General features: G+C 37.0%; 1 long non-coding RNA gene across 1 annotated transcript; it reads right to left on the bottom strand.

The window, feature by feature from the left end:
• Window positions 1-5,431: 5,431 nt before the first annotated feature.
• On the bottom strand, window positions 5,432-13,432 carry LOC140170151 (uncharacterized). Its single transcript, XR_011861500.1, has 3 exons — window positions 13,374-13,432; window positions 12,462-12,689; window positions 5,432-11,061 (listed from the first exon to the last, which is right to left on the bottom strand). It is a non-coding gene; the product is annotated as an uncharacterized lncRNA (long non-coding RNA).
• Window positions 13,433-26,115: the final 12,683 nt, after the last annotated feature.

The raw sequence follows: 26,115 nt of genomic DNA, 5'->3' as shown, positions 1-26,115 counted from the left end.
AAACACAAAAACGGTCGGGACCAGGGTACACGGTCGGTCGGACGTGGACAAACAAACAATTTTTTTTTGGCCTAATCTAAGATGGCTAGATAGGAATCATAATTTGCAGCTTTCGCTTTTCTGAGTATGGAATGTTGCTGTTTCCCGTTGCATTGTTGGTGGAATGTGATGGAGTTTTATGGTTAAACTTCCATGTTTTGGCAAATCTCTGGAAGTTTGTTCCTGTGTACTGCATAGCTGAGTCAGATATCCCATACTTACTCAAACGAGCTTTCAGCCTTCAGCTTGTGTATGACCGTGACTGAATATAGTGTCATCTAGATGATCTACTTCCCAAAAAAAAAACCAGAATGGTAATCCACGGTTAAAAGATGGTCTAGATGGTACTACATGTAATATTAATTTATATTTTGACTGCTTCAAAAATCACAGGAAGTGCTCATCAATCAATATTCTGATGACGCTTTTTGACCATGAAAAGCTAAACCTTCAAACTAGTGAGTAAAATGTGGTTTTGTAATGTAATAAAAGAATCTTTGTATTTATTTGTATTCAAACCTAATGAATCTATTCAATGATTTATTGATATTGCGAAAAATAAAATCCCTTCCATTAGACAAAATAATAGTCAGTTTTACCCAGGACTAAATTTACACCTAATATCATCAGTTTTCAGTTTTCGCCGATTAGTGGCAACACGAAGCTACACCTCAGCAATCATTTTCTTAACCTTTTTACTTATTCTTCACTACGTGTTCTTTCTTGAAGACGCAGTGAGTAATGTGAGAAGATGAAAGGAGGAAATTATGGACTTCCTCATCCTATGGACTTCCTCATCCTCTGTTACCATAGTTACTATGCAAGCTAGAAGATACTAGTCACGCGAATATTTGAGTCTATTGGAGTAGGGTTTGGATTGTTTAACTTTGAAAATAGAGAAAACACGACGCCTGGAAGCCAAAGCTGCATTTAAAATGCATTAACAGCCATTGATCTTGTTACAACGTAATTGAAAAATAACATAGCAAAGTACAAGGTCATACTGACCAGGGCAATTTTATTGAATTCGTGCATTTTGAAAGCTAAAAGTAAATCGCATTGCTAATAAGTCAAATAATAAAGCAATTTATTTTTTTAAACTTAATGTCTGAAGCATTCTTATAAAAAATTGTAATTCACGTTTTTATGTTTTTTCTTGTTATTTTGGAAAAAATAACAAGCATGGCACATATGCTTGTTATTTCACTATGAGGTTTACGGCAGGCAGAAACGTAGTAGTAGTAAGGGGTAGGGAAGACAGGGAGAGATTGCCCATAAACGGCTCTTGTTCTTTTTAGCCGGATTGATACCAACATTTATCTTGATTGCATAGGAAAACATTTGCACAGTATACGCTAGGTATATTGGGCCAAATGTGGCACACCGGAAACTTGTGTCTCTTTGATCCCTTCAACCTCTTTGACAACTGACCCCCAGTACCCTACTGACACCAGGGGAAAAAGTGGAATGTCGATACTACGGAGGAAAGTTTTCACCTCCCCCACGTGTTCGATCAAAATTTCATGAATTCCGTAATTCATTTACAATTTGTTGCCCAGTCTCTTTATTTAAGCAAAATCTCCCCCTTTTCTGAAAGCAAAACCTCATTTCACCTTACCTGAAATCCTCCAAATCCCTCTGGCGGAAATATTGATCGGTTTATTAGATGTGTGTTGTCTGTGTTTGAACATTCGGTAATGTGTGTTGTACATAGTTTATGAGCGGAATAAAAGGTACTTCAACTGTGTATTCTGACAGAATATGTCAACCAAGGGCATCTATTGAATCAGCTTCCGACAAGGCTTTGTCATTAATGCAAGACAAATAGAAGGACGTTTAGGATAAATTCAGCAAAATATTAAAGAAAGTTATATTAAGTGGGAAATATGTTAACACACTGATTCTATTGTTGTATTGACAAGTTTAGTTGGAATAAACAAAAATTTTCCATTGCACTATCCTAAACGGATGAAATAATATAAGTCTAATTCTATATCTGTTTATACGGTATCGTTATGAATTCGGCAGACGGCCGAATCCGGATTCGGCTTTTGGTAAATTCATTTTACGCATGTATTACTTTTGAATCAGAGAACAAGGGATTAATGTTTTACATAAATGAGGGCAGCATATCAATTTTATAACGGAGATCAGATGATAACAGCATAATAAGTAATTAAAGAAGGGCAGTGTAATACAGGGTTAGCTAACGGTGCCTCGCAGTACGGTCAATGACGATAACCGTTAAAAAATTGATATGATAAAGCATTCATCCCTTGTTCTGTAATTCAAACTAAAGCATGCGTAACATAACTTTACCAAAAGCCGAATTCGGCTGTCTGCCGATTTCACAAGTCCATTGTATAGATTCATTGTTAACAGCGAACCAGGAAAATGGAAACGTAATTTACTGTGTAACTTCTTGTCTAATAAACCTGTATTGTTATGCTATGGATGTTTCATTCTGCGCAGAACTAATTTAGATCCTACATATAGTGAACGAACACTCAACTCTATATAATATGTCCACGACATACAATGTAGATTTGCCATAAGTCGCAAATATCAATTCTCGTTATTCGCAATAAGGGCGCCGCCAGCGGTTTGCGATGTAATCGTGATGTATCATGGGAAAATCGTGATGTATCATGGGAAAAGGTCGACATCCAAGTCCGCGCAATACGAATATTACCATACTATTACATAGGAACACGTGACAATATTTTTTAGTTTGTCAATATAACGGTATTACACGCAAATCGAAAAAATTAATTGTACACATTTCAAATCACATTATTAAGTATTATTGAGTATCGATTCGCGTGTAACACCTTTATTTTGACAAACTAAAAAATATTGTCACGTGTTCCTATGTAATAGCATGGTAATATTCGTATTGCGCGGACTTGGATGTCGACCTTTTCCCATGATACATCACGATTACATCGCAAACCGCTGTCGGCGCCCTTATTGCGAATAGCGAGAATTACCTTGTTGTGAATCATTTGAATAAGCCTACCAGCAAGTCTTGCAGAAGCAGTAGAGCAGATTGTTTCTTGCAATAAATAATGATAAAAGAAATATAAGACCTGAATTTAATTGTGAACCATCAATAATTGATAAATGTCAACTCTATAATTGCTTTTCATGCTCCAATTCAGGTGACCTACATTTGGTTTTAAGCCAGATCTATTTTATAAATGAAAAACAAACTGTACGTTCATTGTTTATGGTGAATCACGATAGTGAATTGAACAGTAAGGTTTCAATAAATTTGTGTTATATGCTGCCATTAGCGCCAATATACAAATATTATCTGTCTCTGAGTGTGATGGTTGAAATATAATCACGAGGTGAAAGATGGATTGTTCCATTCCACGAAACGGAAAATGGAACAATAAATCTTTCACCGAGTGATTATATTTCGACCATGACACGAATTTAAGACAGATAATATTTACTTAAAATACTATTTAAGATGGGGAATACATTTTTTCATCAACATAACACCATGTTTTACCGGTTTTGGTGTCCACCCCATAAATAAATCGGCGAGTCTAAGAGCCAGCGCACGGCCTGGCACGTCAGGCGCACTACGGTGCAGCACAATGATGGTAAAAACTATCACACGGTGAGGCTGATGCTAAAAATGATAAATAATAATCAACCAATGAACTGTCCAGAATTTATGTATGAGTGTTATAATGTGGCTTGAAATGTGTGTGTGGCAGTGTCTGTTGTTTTTTTGGGGGGAGGGGGGAGGGGGGACCGGCCAAAAGTGTTAAAAAGTGGCTGAAGAAAAGAACAAAAAATTGGTCATTTTGCCGAAAGGTGTGGGGGGGGGGGACACGTCCCCATGTCCCCCGGGATTGACGCCCATAATGCTGCAGACGTTTTTTTATTAACTTCGAGGTACAACTGGTTTGTCTCTTGCGTAACTGCGATGTCTTTTGATAATTATTCTTAATCATCATTCGTCGCATAGGTCATGTTGGTGTAAATGTAGCCAACAGAATGGACAAATGAAATCCTTTTAAAACATCTCTTCAAGCCCCTTTTCAGATGATGATCTAATATGATGGCGTTCTTCAAATAGCTTTCCAAATTAAATGTCAATTGCACATCAATTGCTCGTGGTGAACCAGAAAATTTGTAAAATTTGCTGTCACGACAAATCTGTTGTAGAATTTGTATCTGAGTGTAATAACAACGATGTATTTGGGAATAGGTTAAATTTCTAAAAATATTGCTAATCATCTTTTTTCATTAAGTAACCAACAATGCTCACCAGATTAAATGTCAAATAGAGGGTATCACGAAAACAAAAACGCACTTTGTTGTCAAATTAGCTGTCACAACAAATCTGTTATAGACTGTAAATACATGCTCAGCCTGCTTTATTGAGAATAAATTGTTACTCTCTTTGTGAAGACAAAAAAAAATCGATTTCCTAGTTGTATGTTATCTGTATCTGAATATTTGGTGTTCTGTTGTATAGACGAATCCAACGAGCCAAGTGATGGTCAGAATTCAGTCGGCCATTACTGGGTCTGCACCAAACTGGTGTTGTTACTGCCCAATTGGGTGGATTAAATCCCCATAAAATCGATGTTGTATTGTATTGTGTTGTAAACTTTCATCATTCTTTTGTCTACGTGTAACAAGGGTGATGGAATGCAGTTTAATATTCCCGCCAAGGCCACATCATTTCACATTTAGGTGGAATAGACCTACATCCCGCAGTAGCGAAGATAGTTTCTTGTAATCAATATTCATAGGAGGGGACGTCAAAGGGTTATATAATAATTTGTCTCTGATCAGACAGACAAATAACAATCAAACCAAGACACAGTTTTATTAAACACGTAATTCAATATTTTTATTATTGCCCCGTACCTTATACATAATACATAAATCATGTGTAACAACTTACAGCACTTTCATATATTCATTTTATACATAGCAATGCATAAAACAAAAGCCATAGTCAGTAGTAAACAGTGAACAACGTAGCAAGGTATTTAGACAGTTCTTTCACATACGCTTTCTATAAATAATGTCTACTTTACAAAAACACTCTGTTCTTTTTGAGTTTTTCTTACGTTCCCACGTTAAACATTTTCTTCAATAAACATGATAAAGATTTGTTTTGATAAAAAAAAAACTCTTGTCATTTAAGTTTTTATTTTTGTGAGATGGGACAGATGGACAAAAATCTCCACAACATTCGACAAGGGATGAATGAGCATGAAACCTCCCTCCCCGAAACGTTTAATAATTTTTCATTTTATTTTATGTCTTCATTAGGCATCAAATAAAAAAAACCAGAAAATGGGATAAAACGTTACGCAAATGCATGTGCTTTTTGTCCAAATTAACCACATATTTGGCCAGTTTTCAAACGTTTCATTCAAGGAAAGTTATTCTGGTAGCAAAAACGCCACATTCATTCGGCTTTACGGATTTTACACCAAACTCCATCTCCCATTGAAGAAGAACTCTACGCCACTGGTAGAGACTGAGAGAGAAAATACAATGGCGAGACGTAGGCAGCAAAAAGAGACAGAGGCACAACGAGGGCAGAGACACAAATATACAAAGAGTCGTATGAGCTACTATCTGCTCTTGGCTTCTCTGGAAAGCTGTTAGTATGGTTAGCTGACTACCTATCGAACCGCTCCATGAAGGTTATATTGAATGGCAAATCGTCCAGTCTGAAGTGGATCAGTGCTGGTGTCCCACAAGGATCCATCCTTGGTCCTCTCATGTTTATAATATTCATTGATGACACATAACCTAAGACAGATAGACAGCCATAGCTACAGAGACAGATAGACAAGCAGAGACTGAAAGAAAACAAAGAGACGGAAAGACAGGAAGATAGAGAGAGAGGGCGAGAGGAAGAGCGAGAGGGGGAGGGAAGGATGGAGACAGAGGGAGAGAGAGAGAGAGAGAGAGGGAGAGAGAGAGAGTTAGAGAGAGAGAGAAAGAGAGAGGTGAGAGGGAGAGAGAGTCAGACAGCGTAGGATGGAAAGAGATTCAAAGACAGAGACAGAGAGAGAGTTTCAAGTAAGTAGTGTTTGATGATATCAGACAATCCTCTTTAAAATTATGCCAAATACTGTAGTACAGATGATTAAAATGTCACATGGTTTATTATGCTGGGAATTTGTATAAATTTTGAATGTGTCGCCAGAATACTCTCTAAAGACAAAAGAATTGGGTTAACAACACTTATGCTCAGCATAAAATGTCAAAGACTACGTGCTCTTTGTGTATCTAGTTTTGTGGGCCTATATTATTGCTATGTTTTCACTACTTTTCATTTTCTTTTCAATTTGTATTATAATCATTCGAAAGAAAAAGACATGTACACAAAAACAATTTAGCGCACACCAAATGTGATATATCAGCCTTAAATCAATTAAAATTTACAATTACAAAATATAAACCATCTCAAAAATAAATATTTACAATATTAACAGCCTATTTACATTATCTACATCTGTTGGTGTTATGGGAGTTTGAAAAAGTATTGGAAATTGAGGTTCGGTCATATTTTAAATATGACCAAAACAAAGCGGTTTGTGAAGGAAAGGATCTATTTTCTTATCATTTTCTGTTATATAATTGACTTATTGTTAGATATTTTGGCGACCATTTTGAAAAGCGCCTTCTATCTCGAGGAATTTGGCTAGGTAAGTGAAACTTGGTCAAAAATACTACGAAAGGGATTTTTCTTATTTCGTTACAGGATTCAGTTTTATGGCCTAAACTATACTGTATTATGGGTATTGTCGATTCCGCATGATTTGTTTTTTGACACTCTTGCAAATTTCAGATGTAGAATACACCCTTTATATTATAATGCAGGGTGCTCACGGATTCTCGATGACTTTTCAATGACCTAATTATATAAAATGCCAGATCTAGAGATTCTACAACATACTAGAAATCGGTTAATTTTAAATGAGATTACCTGAATGGGGGATTCCATTTGAAATATACACCCCCTGTGTGGGATATTAGGGTCACGTCTTCCACAGGGGGGTGTATGAATTTAAACTATCATCCCAAACACTGGTGCTTTTCCTCCGCCTCTCTTTTACACTCTTGGTTTTTTTTACAAACTTTGATTTATCACTTGAAATTTCTGTGACTGTAACCATAACATTTGACCTTTCTCTAAATTACCATTACCAAAATCAAAATTCTAAAACTTTTCCAACTTGCGATCGAATTCGACCAGCTGTGTTTTACATATTGATCCATAAAAGTTTCACAAGTTTATTTAAGAATATTATCTTTCAAATCAAGAAACCAAGTTTGCCAATTCGAAAACCAGGTTTGTTTGAAAAGCCACCTTTGTTAATGGTAATTATTCTGAACTTAATAAAGTTTGATCACACTTCAAAGCCATTTAGTGCTAATTATTCCGAACTTAATAAGTTTGATCACAAAACAAAACGACTTAATTATAATTATTATTCCGAACATAACCAAGTTTGATCACACAACAAAACGACTTAGTGCAATTTTTTCGACCTTAACAAATTTGATCACACAACAAAACGACCTTGTGCTAATTATTACAAATTTAACAAGTGTAATCACACAACAAAACGACTTAGTGCTAATTATTCCGAACTTAACAAGTATGATCACACAAGAAACCGAAATAGTGCTGATTATTCCGAACTTATTATAATAAGTTCGGAATAATCAGCACTATTTCGGTTTCATACTTAAACGTTTGATCACACAACAAAACGACTTAGTGATAATTATTCCGAACTTAACAAGTTTGATCACACAAGAAATGACTAAGTGCTAATTTTTACCAAACTTAACAAGTTAGATCACACAACAACCACTTTCAAATATTTCAACGAAATTACAGAATAAAGTTCAGTTTACAAAATATTTAGAAACATGTTTGAAATACAAGTGTACAAAAGTGCTTATTATTTTGAAAAAACACGATCACAATACTATACATTTTCAGAATACATTTTTTGCATCCTATATAACTTCGTACATACCCTTCCGGTGCAACTATTTCACTACTTAACAGAAATTGTCTAGTAGTAGTGGTGGATTTGTTCGGACAAATTGTATTACACACACATTAAATTATGGTCTGGCTATGAGTTGTAAAAATATGCTCGATTTGGTCTCGCCCAATATTTTAAAAACTCAAAGCTCGATCGACAAATTTTAGTATTGTACTTAATCCATCCAATTTTACATCAAACTCAGAAGTTTCCATTCATTTCTAAACTACATTTTAAGATGTTTATCATGTCCCTTCCTTTGTTGAAAAATCGTTAGTTATAGCACCATTTCACGTATTCGTAGTGAGAAAAGAAACATAGCTATACTCCGAATTCCAAAACAAAACAGAATAGTATTCCATTTTGATAGGAATCGGCATCACTCTATATGCATATCCTTTCAAAATTATTTTAACGTATGCACAAATTTTGACGTGCGCTTTAATTATCATTACCTATCATGTACAACAAAAATAACTTTACAGTTTATTCCCATTACTCCCAATATTTACACTAATATTTCATCGGAATGTATGTTTAGTATGAAACGTCATATACAGTGCATAAAATATACAAAAGCTTCAAAACAATATAATATAATAGAGCCTATATTTGTATAATTGAAGACCGAATTAAAAAGACTAGTTTGCGTCTGACGTCAGGGCAAAGGCGCGACGTGATTGGTTGCTGACCTGCGCAGTACGGCATTTTTGGTCTGGTTGACAGGACGTCATACGCAAACTAGTCTTTTAATTTGGTCTTCAATTATAGAGTGAATAAAAAGAAAACTCATCATATACATTTGATATCCCAAATTTTACCCTTCATCACCATTTTAATATCAGGCACGTGTTGCCAGTGAAACCGTACGCACTGAGAACGTATAAATGTCATAGGGCAAGTATGCAGATGCCTCCTCTTGGCCCCTTTATATGTAGTTTTTAGATTTTTTGTCCTTTTTGTTAAAGTTATCTTGTTCGTCTTGATTCCCCTCTGCAACAGTCCAACCTGCGCAACTGCATCCTAATTGTGTCCGCCATACCCCTTAAGTCTAATAATTAGTTGATTGATCAAAATAGGGGTATTCTCTATTTTATTCTGTGAATGATGCTAATGAAATAGGAAAGCAGGGATGCCTACACTGCAAAAATTGCATCTAGCAGAAGACATGTCTGAATTTAGCGTCTTTGTGCAAGTCACATATCATAACCACATACAGTCATGACTTTATGCATATTATGAGTCATGTCTAGTTTAGAGACATAGGAAATTGCGATAATACACGACTCGAAGCATTAGGGACTTGTTAGAAGTCACTTATTCAATAATGTGTCTTTAATTAGGACATGAAGTAAGACATGTCCCATTCTGATCCTATAATTAAGACATGACTTAAGGCTATGCTTCATGCAAGACATGACTTGCATAAGGACATGGCTAAAAAGTGGCTTCAAAGTTGCGTCTTACAATAGTGTCCTCAGGTCCTCAGGTAAGACACATTTTTTGCAGTGTATCTCTTGTTATTCATTCCCCATCTAAAAAGCACCACAAACAGGTATTTAAGAGTAAAAATAAATACCTCAGATGATAAGATTAGGCTATTCCATTTAAAATCCACACACCCCCTGTGCCACAGAGGGAGTATCAATTTTGAATAGAATAGACAACTGGGTAACTTCCATTTGAAATACGCACTCCAGTTGTGGAAGATATAGGTAAAGCCATAATACAGGGGGAGTATGGGTTTCAAAATGATTACCTCTGACCAATTACATATGAAAAACATACTCCCCCTTTGGGAGATATTTTCAAAATCTTCCACAGGGGTAGTGTCGATTTCAACTGGAATAGCCCATTACGTACGTGGTTTGATATTTCGTGGTCGGTTTCTTCCTGGCATGCGAACAGGTACATTACAAATCAGTTGTCTCGTAGGTCCATAATACGCAATGGTGATTCAGTTCGTTAGTCGCGATCAGCTATGTTGCAGTCGCCTGGAAATGTGGCGGCATCAGGTGATATCCTTTATATATGACCATAATTGTTTGTGTTGCTGCTCATTGTTGCCATATTACGGTAATTCATCATTTCGTTTCAAAACGGCTCATTGGTCTGCAACACTCCCAATGGATATAACGCGTTATAATCCGCCTTATCATAATCATAAATATGTTTTATAGAAGTATGGCGTCACGTTTATTAGCGGTACAGCTACCCAACAAAAACAAAACGTTTAGAAAAAACGTTTTATTGTCGTGTTATATAAAGGATATGAACGTTTTAAAAACCTTCCAAAAATATTTTCGAAAACAAATGTAGATGCAGAACATATTAACATAATGCTATTAAAGAGTTGACAAAATGTTTAGCAAAAATGTTTGTCAAACATATTTTACAATAACATTGTGACAACATTTTTCGTTTCTTATAATCCGACATTAAACGTTATTAAAATGTTTGGAATAAAACTTGTGTTTGCTGGGTATATACCGGGACTTGCGGTATTTGACGTGTCATTTCATATACACATAAAGAAATTGTGAAATTGCTTCTAATTTCTTATCTCAAATGATTCTTCACATAATATCTAAGGTACAAAAAATATTTACATTCTCTGATATGATCAAAGTATCATACAGCAGAGGCTATAAACCAATCAAAAGCGTTCTTATTACCATAGCATATATGAATATTTGCAGACTCCAGCACAGTCTTGTACTGCTTGATGGATAATACAAATCGTCATCATTACAAAAGTTCTTATCGCAAAAACACACGGAACCATCGAAAGTCACTTTGATACCATAGTCCTGAGGTATATCAGTAGGAGTACTTCTCCGGCGATAGGGTTTAGCTTGTGTGTATTGCGACGCTTCTAGTCCGTGTATACACGAATTGCTCGGCGGATTAAGTATGGGAATGTATTCACAATGTCGGGAAAACGAACTGAAGGGTATATTATTCGAAGCTGCAGAGAGTAAAGTAAAGAGAACAAAATGATATTATTTGTATTTCGTGGCTTTAAAACTTTTAAAACATCATCATTATGCATTATGTGTACTGTTGGAGTTAATTATCGACATACCGTAAAAATTCGCCCAATGGCGCACATGACCTCCTTTGCCTTAGGGTAAATTTAACGTAAAAATAGAGAGTACCTTCCTCTGAAGATCCCATCAAGAGTTAGGGGTCCTTGTCCTGATTTGCTGGTAGAATTTTTACGGGAGGCTACACTTAGTTTGTGCCTAAAATTCCAGTTATGTCAAGGGAGCCCATATGCGCCATTAGCCAAATTTTTGCGTTATTCCGGTTATAATGTGTACACTGATGCAGCTAATTATCGACATATTACGGTAATGGAGAATTATTTCTTAAAACAATACCAAACAATTTCTTGTATAACTGGTGCCGCTAATTATTGACACATTACGGTAATAATTTGTATAATGTTGCAGCCAGTTACCTACATGCAACAGTGATGCGGATTGCGGATCGAGTCACTTCTTCAAAATGTGTTCAGAAATGTTTCCATATACAAACAGATACACTCCTCCCCTCTGCATATACCTCCCCACACTCACACACTGCACCACCACCCTCTTACCACAAACAAATATACACATACCCCGGACACACACACACCCCCACACACCCACAAACATATGGACGTACATAGTCAAACACCCAGGCAATCATATGGATAGAGAGACAGACTTGACAGATAGAAACCCAGCAAACACAAAACGTTTTCGACATCATTCGCAAAAGGTTATAAAAGGTTGTCAGAAAACGTTTAAATGTCAGGTTATATAAAGAGTATATTAAGAGTATAAAACGTTTTCATAACCTTAAAAACATTTTTGATAATCTACTGCTCAGCAAACAAAAATGTTTTACAGAAAACGTTTAAATGTCGGGTTATATAAATGGTATAAAAACGTTTTAATAACATTCCAAAAACATTCGTTATTTTGGGGTTGAAAAAATATTTTGCGAAAATGTTTGCCAAAAATATTTTCAATAACGTTTATAAACGTTTTCATGACCTTTATATAACCCGACATTTAAAAAAACATTTTAAGAACATTTCTGTGTTTGCTGGGTTCAAATATTTCAACATAATGTTATTTAAGTGTTGACAAAATATTTGGCCAAAAATGTTTGCAATAAATAGTTTACAATGACATTTCAAAAACATTTTAAAAATATTGTTGTAGTGTGTTTTCATACAACACGTTTTAAAACGATTTCATGACCTTTATATAACCCGCCATTTTAATGTTATTAAAACGTTTTTACCTAAACCAAAAGCCAAAATATAATGTTTTTAAAACGTTTTTGTGTTTGCTGGGAAGGCGGACAACTTACCAACAGAGAAATATAGCAATCCACGTTGTATGGCACACCTGGCATGATACCCTGGTTTTGGCGGGCAATCCACGTGCGTAACATTTGTATGATTTCCCATCATACATGTAAACAGTTGTGTTTGATATCCTTGTATTGCATAATCTTCATTGATGGTTAATAAATAACTCCATACTTTGCTCTGTATTGGTGCATTTGCTGAACACGAATAGCATTTTAAACAGGTCACTGAAATTGTAAAATGAAAAGACATATGTGTTAAATATCTATAGTAAATAAAGGGCACCTGATATGAACGATTCTTTTCGGAGCCAACAATCTTTTAGTCTGCGTCTTTACAAAGTGTAACCAAGTGTCAGGGGAGGGTAATGTTTCTAAATGATGTGCCAAATATTGCTTGTCCAACCTTAAGCTTACCAAAAACACCTTCCCCGAATTCGACGCGCGGATCATCCATAAGTAGCAAATTGGGTGATGCATTTGGAGTCATTCCAACGAGGTTGATGATATTCTTTGTAGTGAAAAATGTACAATAAGCAGGATGAACGATAAGGATGTCCGTCACGTGCATATTCTTTAGGTGGCTCTGTGAAGAGCTGTTGAGCCCGCCAAAAGGTTTTGATGACTCTAAAAAGAGCCGTTAAGACAGTCTAGAAAGACGAGTTGACGGCTCAGCACATTTAGCCAATAAAGATACTGCTTCATCAGCCAACAAGAGTAAACATTTGTCTTTCAGAAGATGACAGTGTCTGGCAGCAAGAAAGAAAATACATCGCAGTTTTCCGTTTCTACAAATTGAGTCTTGAGTTACACCTGACGGATGGGTAACAATTATTTTGATACAACCTTTATGCATGGTTTGGTTTTATTATGGAAATAAATTTGAATGTTATCGCCAATTTCGTTGCTTACCTACAGATACCATGAAAACTAATAAGACAAAACCAAGTATCACCACTTGTGTTGAACCTGCAAAGAAAGAACAGAGAAGTATAACATTAATGATGCGTTATGGATAATAAAACAAAACAATACATGTCAATATGGTGATTTGATAGCAAATCTGGATCTTGTTTTGTTATTTTATTTTTTAACATTATTCGTGATTTCTACATAATGCCAAATAACAAATGACCATAAACCGTCTAAACCCCGGTGGATAGTTTAGCGAATTTATCGTAGCGATTTTTGACCAGAGACTTCCCGCACGAGAATAGTGACATCGCTTGCAAGTTCAGCGATTCTTACTGGCAAGACTAGAAACGGATCTAGCGAGAATCGCAAGAGTTGAACTGTGTTCTACTTTTGCGATAAATGTTGCAAACTACTGCACAGTGTATCTGGTGTTCTGCACAAACATTTGAACTTCTATTGAATGAATAAAATATTTATAGTGCTTGAAGTAGTCAAGGGGTGTGTGTCATTAAAGAATCTTATCTTATCGGGAAAAGGGCATCGATGACTTATAACCCTACACAGGAAATACTGAATGTGAGCACTTTCTAGGAATGGATTGAATTTCGATGTCAACGTGAACGAACAATCAATAGTACTTCCATCTTTTCTTTCGATAGTTCCCTCGAGACAATCTTTTAGTTTGAAAGTCAAGTCAATCTTCTACTTTTAGAGAATATTTTTCAGATGTGTAGAGAAAGAAAAGATCGAAAACGAAGCCTTGAATACCAACACACGCACATTTGTATCGCTCCTTTAAGCTTGACATTTGTCGTCATATAGCGAGAGGCGAAACGTACCCGAAGCTAGATTCAGGCATGGTTCACCTTTCAGAACAAAGTCTAGTAATGTTAGTGTCATTGACTTATATTCCCGAGGAGAAGCTAGCATAAAGTTATCGGAGAAAAAAACGTTTCTATATACATTTGTTTTGCATATTATGTGGGGATGTGCACGTACTCGTATGTAAGTCATCAAACCTAAAAGTAGGCTTATATGCCTACAGCACATTTGATTTAAGACCAACAGCTCACAGTTCATGCATATATCTAGTAGTAACTTTGTATAATCAAATTTAGCTAAGCATGGTGCATTAAGTTACCAGTGACATACACGTAATGTTTCCTTAATAAGGTGAGTATTTACTGCTCGACTGAAACGAACCTTAAGGGTGTCTGCATATGTAATTGGTAAGTCACGCAAATTGTATCTTACCAGGTACATTTCGTGATTATGATGTTACGTACTTGCTTAAAAACCTTGTCTTATTGAAGTAAAATTGTATACAAACATGCGATTTTCCCTGATTTTTTTTTATAAACGAAAAGCACACATTTAGTCCAAATCAAGTTTTAAATATCGCTTTTATTTCTTAACAGATATTGATGTTTTACTTAGGGATGGCAGTATAATATTCTGTATTATAGAAAAAGTTCATAGTAAGTGATTAACCGACAAGTGGAAAGTTCACGCTATGAAAGTTGCGCGTGTACATTGTGTTACTATGTTGGCATTATAAGTAACTATGTAGGAGTATTGTCTTCATAAAACTTGATTTTAAATGTTCCTGACAACAAACCGAGTACCGATAAATCAAGCATGTCAATGTTTTTTCAAATACTCTCATACGCGATTTATAGAAATAATGTTACTCAAGTTCATTCGGTGTATCACTCATAACGCCACGACATTCGTTTAAATTTCAATATGCGCTTATACATTTGAACACAAGGGTATAGTTAAATCTGGGGTGCATTCAAAATATGATGTATTTTACTTCACGACCCTCACAATCACTTGACATTGAAGTATTTAAAATGTTTGAAACCTGCATTACCTTATAAGATCATTTTGAGGGTTGGAGTGGTGTTGTTGGGTCCAGCTTGGTTAACAAATCCGACACATTTGGGCAATCTACAATGCACGGTTGTTTGATAGCATGTAAATCTAAATGTAATTTTTAAGTAAGGTGAACACTGATGGCGCTATTTATCTTAAATCGTGTTTGCATCTTTACAAGGGGTAGACACTGGTATAATGTCATCAGAAAAAGGGTAACAAATAACAACGAACTTTTCAAAAAACTTTTTATCATGAAATGTTAGGAATAACTTATATTATTTGGCTAAATTAAGTTTAAAATATATGTCAATTTTCACACAAATATACAGTTTATAGAATAAAAAAACCACAAAAAAAGCAGGAAAAAAAAATGAATAAATTGGAAAAGGAAAAATCTTTGTTAATAAAATTTTGTTAGAAAATTTAATAAAGTATCACATCAAACAACTGTGAATGTAGGGCACTTGTCAGATTCCACTAGATTATGCAATAAATAAATATAAATTTAGTCACGGCAACAATAGTTGATGTATAGCGCAAATATATTTGAGGTAAATAGTCAAGTGTGATTTCATTATTTAATCAAGACTGTCTCTTTATTTAAGAGAGGTAAAAGTGAGACGAATATAATTATCTGTACAATATCCACAGCCCTTCAAGGTAAGACACTGAATATGTTAAGGTTCAGCATTCCACGCCGCTCATCTATTTCCCGCGATATTCAGCTCTAATTGGTTACATTCCCCAGTTCTCTGGTGAAATCAATTCAAGCAATTGAAATATACATTAGGTGAGCTAAAGGTGCACTACATCTTCTGTCTTGTGCATACTTTGAGGTTGTGTGTCGAGAACTATAAAGTATCGAGTACTCCGACATATTCCTCGTCTCATGCCTTGGGTGCACGGCACGATTGGGCAGCAAGCAATCGGAATGTATAATAAGTATGCTCAAGGTGCACTGCATCTGGTGTCTTAAGTGCCTACTTTGAGGTTGTGTGTCGAGAAGTACACCGTCGACGCACCTAAATAAGTACCGAATACTCTGACATATTCCTCGGACTCTTCTCATGCCTTGGGTGCACGATTGGGCAGGCTTGTCAGAGCTAGCTGTGGACTACTCATGTTTAGATCACACCATGATCTGTGCATTTTTTGTCTTGGCTTTATGGCTTTGCCGTACGAAGAAGTATTCTCAATCGGATTGAATATCGCAGTAAGAATGAAAGCAATAACCGAGACAATTCATTTTAGTCTTGTTTGTATAAACCAAGATGTTGCAAGCTATCTTAGAAATTCAATCATAAATAAAATCTGTATAATTTCACGGTCATATTTGCGACTGGGCAGCCTAACCTCTAATGGAACTTGCACACATCAAGATGTTCCCGCAGTGCAAGTCCTGCCCTGCAGATCCATGACAAAGGGGTTGTTTGGTATACTAAGGGGTGATGGCTTGGCACGTTGGTTTCAACACCTTATACCAACAGTTCCTAGTCTGCAAGAAGGGAGTAGCCACTACTGTAATGTGATTCCCTGATGTCAACAGTTGCTGCACTGGAGAGGGAGGGTTCCCGGGAACAAGGCGCTCAACCCACCACCGCCCGTCTCAAGTTGGGGCAGTGCAGCAAAATGTTAGATTGATGGAACAGGATTTATAATATGTATAACTGGACTTGATACAGCAAACAACAACTTGCTTCATCTGTACACGTCCTTAGAAAACATCGATTGCAGATCAAGCCAGGAAGCAGCCACTCCACGGCTATGGAATTTCACTCAACATTTCAAGACATAATATGTTGAGATATGTCGATTTGAGCGACATATGTCGATTTGAGCAACAGTATAGTAGCTTACAAGGCTATAATAAATGCTGAAACATTTAGCCTCAAGTAAACTTTATTAAAAAAGTATTATTAAACTTTATTATACAAACAGTATGTAGCAAGCGAAGGACAAAGTTCTCCCAACATGACGCACATTAAACCATACTACATTAGAGACAATTGCGTCAAAATGTAGTCGGTGTATGCCGTAAGTGATAAATTCACTCATGCTTGCCAATTTAGATCTTTCGAAGGAATTCCCAAAAGATGACGATGCTATGTTCTCATGTATACGATATTTGGCGCTCAGAGACTAACCCGCCGATGCTCATGTGATATTTGCGAAGCGAGGCTTACGATAAGCCGATTCCCTAGTGAACAAATCGCCACGTGCGAGCAACTAATAATAATAATAATAATAATAAAATGCATTTATAAAGCGCATCAAACTAAAAGGTCACTATGCGCTGAACAACTTAATTACACTTAACTTACACTACAAAATGCATGAAAGAGCAAAATATATAACAGCAAACAAAATAAACGATAATGATTTTAAAACCAACTGCCTCAGGAAACGAGCAAATGACACAAGAGGAATGAAACAGTGGATTAAAAGCATTAACAGCATGGCAAGATTTAAAAACAGCAAAAATAATTTAAAAACAGCAATTTTGATTTAAAATTGGTAAGCAATATATACAACCAATATAATAATATACACAATTAAATCAAGTTCAAAAAACAGGAGCTGCAACAGACAAGCGGAAGACATCGGCAAGAGTTGTTATTAAGTGTCATACACAGATTTAAAAAGGTGAGTCTTCATGCGCGATTTGAGTTGTGCTGTAGTGGCAGAGTTTCGGACGGAATCCGGGAGGGAATTCCAGAACTTGGGCGCTACAACCGAGAAGCACCTTCCGTATGTTACAGTCTTGCTGGGAATTTCAGACAGCAGATTGCGTGACGCAGATCTCAAGGTCCTTGATGGAATGTAGCGCGACACAAGATTAGAGAGATATGCGGGAGCTTCACCGTTGAGTATCTTGAATGTCAACAGAAGAATTTTATAAACAATCCTTTCTCTTACTGGAAGCCAGTGGAGTTTGTACAAGACATGGGTTATATGGTCTGATTTCCTGGTGAGGGTTACTACACGGGCAGCCATGTTTTGGACACGCTGTAGTTTGGAGATATCCTTATCGGGTAGACCAACAAGAATACTATTACAGTTGTCTAACCTGGAAGTGACGAACGCATGCACTAATTTCTCTGTATTGTCCGAATCTAGGTAACGCCGAAGTTTGCCGATCCTGTGAATTGCATATGATGCACGGCGACAAATGTCATTTACGTGGCTGACCATTTTGAGATTTTCGTCGAACAACACGCCTAAGTCGCGAACTTCCGGAGATGAAGCAATAGTTGCATTGCCGATGGTAATGGAGATATCCTCAGGCACAGATCTTGCATAGCGTGATTTGACATGCAGAAGTTCTGTTTTAGAGTCATTCATCATGAGCTTGTTCTCAGTCAGCCATGAGTGGATGTCACGTATACAGTCCTCTAGCTTCGATAACACGCTAGTGCGATCACTGGGCTTGATTAGCACATACAACTGCGTGTCATCGGCGTATGACATGCTGCAAAGATTATGGCCATTAATAATGTCTTCAATTGGAGCAGAGTATGCAATAAACATCTCGGGGCCAACGACAGAGCCTTGCGGCATGCCCCAATCGATGGTCATAGGATCAGATTGTTCGCCGTCGATAAGCACAGATTGCTGTCTATTGTCCAGATAGGAAGCAAACCATTTATGAACAGGACCTTTGACACCATATCTCTCATGTAGTCGACGCAGCAAGATGTTGTGATCGACAGTGTCGAAAGCCGCGGACATATCCAATAAGACTAATACAGCCTCACCGTGGGTATCAACAGCTTGGAGCAAGTCATTGTTAACTCTGACAAGGGCAGTTTCAACGCTGTGATACTTTCGATATGCCGATTGATTTTTGGTGTACAAGTTATTGTTCATCATGTATGACTGGAATTGAGAAATAGCAGCACGTTCGACGATCTTTCCCAGAAAAGGCAAATTTGAGACAGGTCGAAAGTTTTTCATTTCTTCAACATCAAGACCTGCTTTCTTAAGCAATGGCGTGACAAGGGCTCGTTTTAGGCAATCTGGGAAAACCCCTGACTGCAGCGATTCGTTGACAATGGTGGTAATATGAGGAAGCAATTCAGCAAGAACATCCTTGGTAAGGCACGCTGGTAACGGATCTAGAGAGCATGTCTTAATCTGCGAACACTTGATGATCTTTAGTACTTCCTCACATTTAAGCGGTTGGAAATCGCTCAAATAGCTCTCACAATGACGCTTATCGCTGATATTGACTGAAATTGTAGATGGAGTAGCCAAGTCCAGTGCAAAACGGATTTTTTTGATCTTTTCATCAAAAACTTGCAGAATGTATTGGCAAGATCCTTCTTAGAAGTATGCGATGGAAGGGCATTAGATGGTTTGTAAACCGACAATCTGTTCACCAGACGAAACATTTCTTTGGTGTCACAACCAGATATTTGATCACAATAGTAATCCCGTTTGGCACTGTGGAGGTCATTCTTATATTGGCGACACTTTTTGCGATGGATTTCTTTGTCAACAGTCAATCGCGATTTCAGCCACTTGCGTTCCGCTTGTCTTTTCTCTGTCTTAGCCCTACGTAGAGACTCAGTGTACCACGGTGCATTTGGTCTTAGAGACACTTCACGCGTTTTCTCAGGAGCATGAGCATCAATTAGTGCACGAAGCGTAGAGTCGTAAGATAAAACCATGGCATTCACGTCACTTGATTGATCTAAATCCAAGCAGTCGGAAACTTCTTTACGGAGAGTTTCCATGTTGATTTCACGAAGTTTCCGGGAGTTGATAACACGTTTAGATGTTTCAGGTCGCGAAATCATGACATCAGATATCACCGCAGCGTGGTCAGATGGAAGTCCCCACTGAACATACGTATTGAATACATAATCATAGTGAAGGTCACGGGTAATCAGAAGATCGAGCATGTGTCCTTTGATGTGTGTTGGTTCTGTAACATGCTGAGTCAAACCCGCGGACTGTAAGATGTCATTCATTGTTCTGGTCCCAAGATCATCTGGGACATCCATATGAATGTTGAAATCGCCTGTGATTATCAGATGTTCGGAGGCACCAGCAGTAGATTCAAGTAGACAAGAAAAGTCACTGAAAAACTGCTTTGTAAGATTGGCTGATCCAGAACGATATATAACAATCAAGTTAACGACATCTTTTAGGCCGTTAGATATGGATAACTCAAGGCATTCAAACGAACTGTACTTGTGTGGTGTAATTTTGACGCCATACCCTTTGCGTAAGATGACACATATACCGCCACCGCTCTTTCCAGATCTGGGCAAATAGTGGATTTGATGGTCAGGAAGAGTATTTGTAATATCAGCAAGAAATGTATGATCACGCTCATCACCCTTCCACCATGCTTCAGTTATGGCAAGGATGTCCAACTTCTCATTTAAGATAAAATCACACACATCTGCAGCTTTTTCGATAACCGATTGACCATTCCATGTCGCAATACGACTTTTTAGAACAGGTTTTGATTTGCTTATTTGAGCGCCCGTTTCAAGTTTAATAGTGACCAACTCCTTAGGACGATATTGTTCAGATTGAAATTGCTTGACCGACGATTATTAATACACACAGGAATAGATCGTTGTTTTCCTTTACCGGCTCTACATCCTCTACGAGTTTGTTTGGCAATTTTCAGTTCTTTCAATAGATCCCATACTGGTTGCTTTATTCTACAACTTTTGTTCTTAATCACCGTCTTGCGTAATGAGTAGAGTGATTCTCTACCATACATGAAAGGTCTCATAATGTCAGTGAACTGAGATCAATTTTGATCGATGATTTCATTCACACACAGTTCAGCGTTGTACAGAATACTATAGCATAACATACCATATGAAAAATGAATTCGAAGCCGAAAAACGTATTTTACCACGCAATGTTGTAGCTTTCACAATATAAAATGGAGCATTATAACGACTATTACTCACATAAGTCCATATGAAAAATGTACACAAGAAAAGTTCGACGGAAACAGTTAAAATTCGTAAAATTCACGGAGAACGATGTGGAGTGCAGCCACTAGTGACGGGCGCTCATTTGACCTAGTGTTTGTAATGGTTCAACGACCGATTGTCTTGTAAAAACATCCAAACATGATTTCTACGCTATCTTCATAATCGTCTGCATGTGAAAATAATGACTTTAAACAGGAACAATTTAGCAACGGCAGAATGTGGACTTGATGCAAACATAAACTAACAGAGATCGCAAATAAAGGTATTAATTTTTTTTAAATAAAATAAAAACTATTACTGTTATATTCATGTAAAGTGAAATTTATTAGTTCCTATATCAAATATGATTTAATAATCCCACAGTAGCAATTACTATACAATAGTATACCATACGTAGGCAATTGAAGACCTGAGCGCAAGAGGACCGTAAATCCACTTGTATACACTAAAGTTACGTATAGTTTCTTAGGGTTTTATAATGTTCAATACATGTTCCAGGGTGAAAACATCATGAAAGGTTGTGAAAGATTTATTTTGGTCCCTGAACATGTATGAAACATTACCAAACTATACGAAACTATACGCAACTTTAGTGTATACATGTTGAGGGGCCAAGTGGACTTACGGTCTTCTTGCGCTCAGGTCTTCAATTTAGAAATTCATTGGCATCTTGAAGCGAAGTTTTTCAAGAGAACATCTTCGTCACAAACTTTCCTTAGATTATCATTGGCTATTAACTGAGCAGAAAGTTCAATCGCGTTTGTGTCATAATGTATGAATGGCCAAGTGGACCAAAAAACGTGTAAGATTATACGTGTAACCTTACACGTGTAAGATGGCATCTTACACGTGTAAGATCGCATCTTATACGTCTTAGAATTTAGCGGGTTACTTAAATTGACGAATCATATATAAAGAACCCATAATTAAACCCCAAACAACCAATCATCTTACGCGTATTCATCTTCGACCAATGAAATCTCGCCATAGCATTTCTTACACGCGTAAGAATTGCCTGTTAGTGATGGACGGTATTCCAATTTGACTAGTACATACGACGAACGTCGATTAATCTCCGTGAGCCTCAATATTGATATTCGTACCACGAGATTTCGCAAACGTGATCATTTTACTTTCACCTCTTGAAATTAATTGATATTGAGTATAAATTGACTCCAGATAACTGAGAAAAAGTAACCAGAAAGTGAGATAAATCGGGCTGTGACCATGACGGTCCAACAATCGGAACATTATTCCTGACAGTGTTTCGGTATACAATACAGCACATTGTAGCACTCATACAAATTTAGAAAATGCCTTGTTTACGATGTTGGTGACGAGCTGCACTTATCCTCGGTACACCGCCAATAATATCGCGTATTCGTCCATCACTAAATTCAAAATCTTACACGTATAAGAAGTCGTGGGTGTTACAAATCTAAAACGTTTTACATATTATTGGTCGAAGTTTGCTACGCGTAAGATGATTGGTTGTTTGTGATTTCTTACTCTGTAATTCGTCAACTTAAGAATCCCACTTCATTCTTACACGTGTAAGATGCAATCTTACGCGTATAAGATGTAACCTTACATGTGTAAGATGCAATCTTACACGTGTAACCTTACACGTTTGTCTTACACGTTTTTTGGACCATTTGGCCATTCATAATAATGTGTTTCTGTACACAAAGTATAGCATGTAGGGGACAGAAACTCAGATGAACCACAGACGAGACATACACCAACCACCGCATTACTGACACACATGTTTACAAATACCTCGGGCTACTGTCACTTTTGTTTTGTGGTCATTCCTAAACTTTAACCACACGGATATTGCATTGTTAGACAATCGAATGTTGAAGGTTATGAAAGTGCGCCACTTATCGTGATGACCAGATATATTCTAATACAAAAGATACTCACTCAATACATATCCACCCCATTGATGATTAGCTACAAGGGACGGGACACCAATTACAGATGTAAAAATTCTACATTTGTTTGTTAGTACGACAACAGTGAGAACTTATTTCTCAATGAATAATACAGTCACATGTTCAATGAAATTAATGCTAAAGCCAAACAGATAAATCATTATGCTTATACCCTGTTCGCTATAATATTAATAATGATGTATATATAAGTAGGTCTTTGTATAGGACAGCGTGAAGATTGACCCCTTTTAATTATTGATGGGCACTAACTACCCATGGACATTCCAGTATGAACTAAAAACGGATATTGCAAAAATTTCAATTGAATTGAAGCATTATTTGTCACGTCATGTGCCAATATATCACGGCACCGAGGAGACGGAATGTACTTGAATGAATCCCCACCAGCAAATACTTGAAAGGTGTGTTAGCTCGTTGAACTTCTCCAGAATTGTACGAGTTCAAGAGAGTCGTATATGTATTCCTCAGCGATTGCTGCCTCATGTATACATTTTACCCTTGCAATCGTAATCGCGCTACTCATGAAGACAGTAGAACATTGCTGATTGCAACATTGCCCTACACACTCCTTAAACAATTCAGCTGTTTTACCACTGAAAAAGTGATTTATTCAACCACACTATGGCCAACAGTACATGACGCCTGTTACCAACTGTCCACATTTGACAACCAATTGCCTCAAGCGAATGTCAGTTTCTGGAAAGCTGGACTAATCAAGGTCATTTGATGCAACTGGTTCCCCATCCAGGATATATTGCCCTTGACTGCGTGACAAAGTAATTTGGACAAAATTGTAAACCGGTCATTTCAAGCATGACAACTGTTACCAACTGTCCACATTTGACAAACAATTGGCTCAAGCGAATGTCACTTTCTGGAAAGTTGGACAAGTTAACGTCATTTGATGCAACTGATTCCCCATCCGGGATATATTGCCCTTGACTGCGTGACAAAGTATCTTTGGACAAAATTGTAAACCGGTTATTTCAGGCATGACAACTGTCACCAACTGTCCACATTTGACAACCAATTGGCTCAAGCGAATGTCACTTTCTGGAAAGCTGGACTAATCAAGGTCATTTGATGCAACTGACTCCCCATCCGGGATTTATTGCCCTTGACTGCGTGACAAAGTATCTTTGGACAAACTTGTAAACTGGTCATTTCAGGGGCAAGGAAAAATACCGGGGGAAGTAGAGCGACCACGAACGACTGACGAAGAACATGAAGAATTGCTGAAAACTAAAGATGGAGCGTATTGCCGTGTTGTTTACAGCATCTGATGTCAGAATCATGTGAGAGTGTCTATCGAAGATTACATTTTGTATTACATCTGAAAGTTTGTTATAGGCATAACTAAACGGCACCCATTCGGTGTTTTACTGATACACGTTTCTTGTTCTTACATGAGGATATCAACAACATACAAATCTACTAAGAAGACCGAGCTAGTCTAGTTCCACAAATCGAATACTGTACAACGACGCTTATCGATGCGATCCGGTGTGTTCATGTGGGTATTACCTGGAGCAACCTGTATTTACTGCATTACGTCGGAATGAGCTGACTGGGTATCAAGTACATGCCAATATTTAGCCTAGATATATGTAGGAAAGTGGGGCAACAGAAATAGAGGAAAAGGGCATTTCCTAATTCAGATTGATACGAATTTATAACTTCGTGTGGATATAGCACTCTATATGATGCAGGTTTTTCATATAGGCCAACCAATCCTTGACAACTTAGCTAAGCGCCTGAAGTCTAAAATGTAAGCTCGAAGAACGGTGAGATTTATATGACTAGAGGCGCGTGAAATCTTGCCATAAAGACGGAATGGAAATTTCAAAAGCTTAATATAGAAAACTCATAGGCAATATCTATCTGCTACATATTGTACGGTACTATGTGCTTGTCGAATGCTTCCAATTCGCTATTTATTAGTGCTTGAAATATTTTACTTGATTCAAAATTTTGCAATTCACATCTTGAGAAATATTGAATGTTGCAACATCAGAAGGGGCACAATTTTGGCAAATTTTCTGATTTCGACAAAGTAATCAGTCAGTTTTACACCTAAATATCACTCAGTATTTGATTAACAACCTGAAACAATTAGACACTGAATTCAATGTTCTGGTGTTGTCGAATGGTGGCAACACGAAGCCATCTCAGTAATATTTTCTTATTCTCTTTGCTTATTCTTCACTACGTGTCCTTTCTTAAAGACGCAGTGAGTAATGTGAGAAGATGAAAGGAGGACCATCCTCTGTTACCATAGTTACTATGCAAGCTAGAAAATACTTGCCACGCGAGTATTTGAGTCTGTTGGAGTAGGGTTTGGATTGTTTAACTTTGAAAATAGAGAAAACACGACGAACGGAAGCCAAAGCTGCATTTAAAATGCATTAACGGCAATTTATCTTGTTACAACGAAATTGAAAAATAACATAGCAAAGTATAAGGTCATACTGACTAGGGCAATTTTATTGAATTCGTACATTTTGAAAGCTAAAAGTAAATCGCATTGCTAATAAGTCAAATAATAAAGCAATTCAATTTTTTAAAAAACTTAATGTCTACGGAGGAAACCTTTCACGTGTGTTCGATCAAAATTTCATGAATTCCGTAATTCATTTACAATTGCTCAGTCTCTTTTATTTAAAACAAAATCTTGTTTCCCCTTTTCTGAAAGCCGAACTTCATTTCACCTTGAATCTCCCAAATCCCTCTGGCGGAAATATTGATCGGTTTACTAGATGTGTATTGTCTGCGTCTGAACATTCTGTGATGTGTCTTGTATAAAGTTTGTGATCGGAATACCAGGTATTTGAACTGTGTATTCTGACAGAATATGTCAACCAAGGGCAACTAGAGTCAGTTTCCGACAAAGTTGTGTCATTAAGTCAGGAAAAATAGAAGGATGTATAGGATAAATTC

The sequence above is a fragment of the Amphiura filiformis genome, chromosome 14, assembly GCF_039555335.1.
Source record: "Amphiura filiformis chromosome 14, Afil_fr2py, whole genome shotgun sequence".
In the NCBI taxonomy this organism is placed as follows: domain Eukaryota; kingdom Metazoa; phylum Echinodermata; class Ophiuroidea; order Amphilepidida; family Amphiuridae; genus Amphiura; species Amphiura filiformis.
The sequence above is the reverse complement of the archived record's forward strand: the minus strand, read 5'-3'. Positions and strand labels throughout refer to the sequence as shown.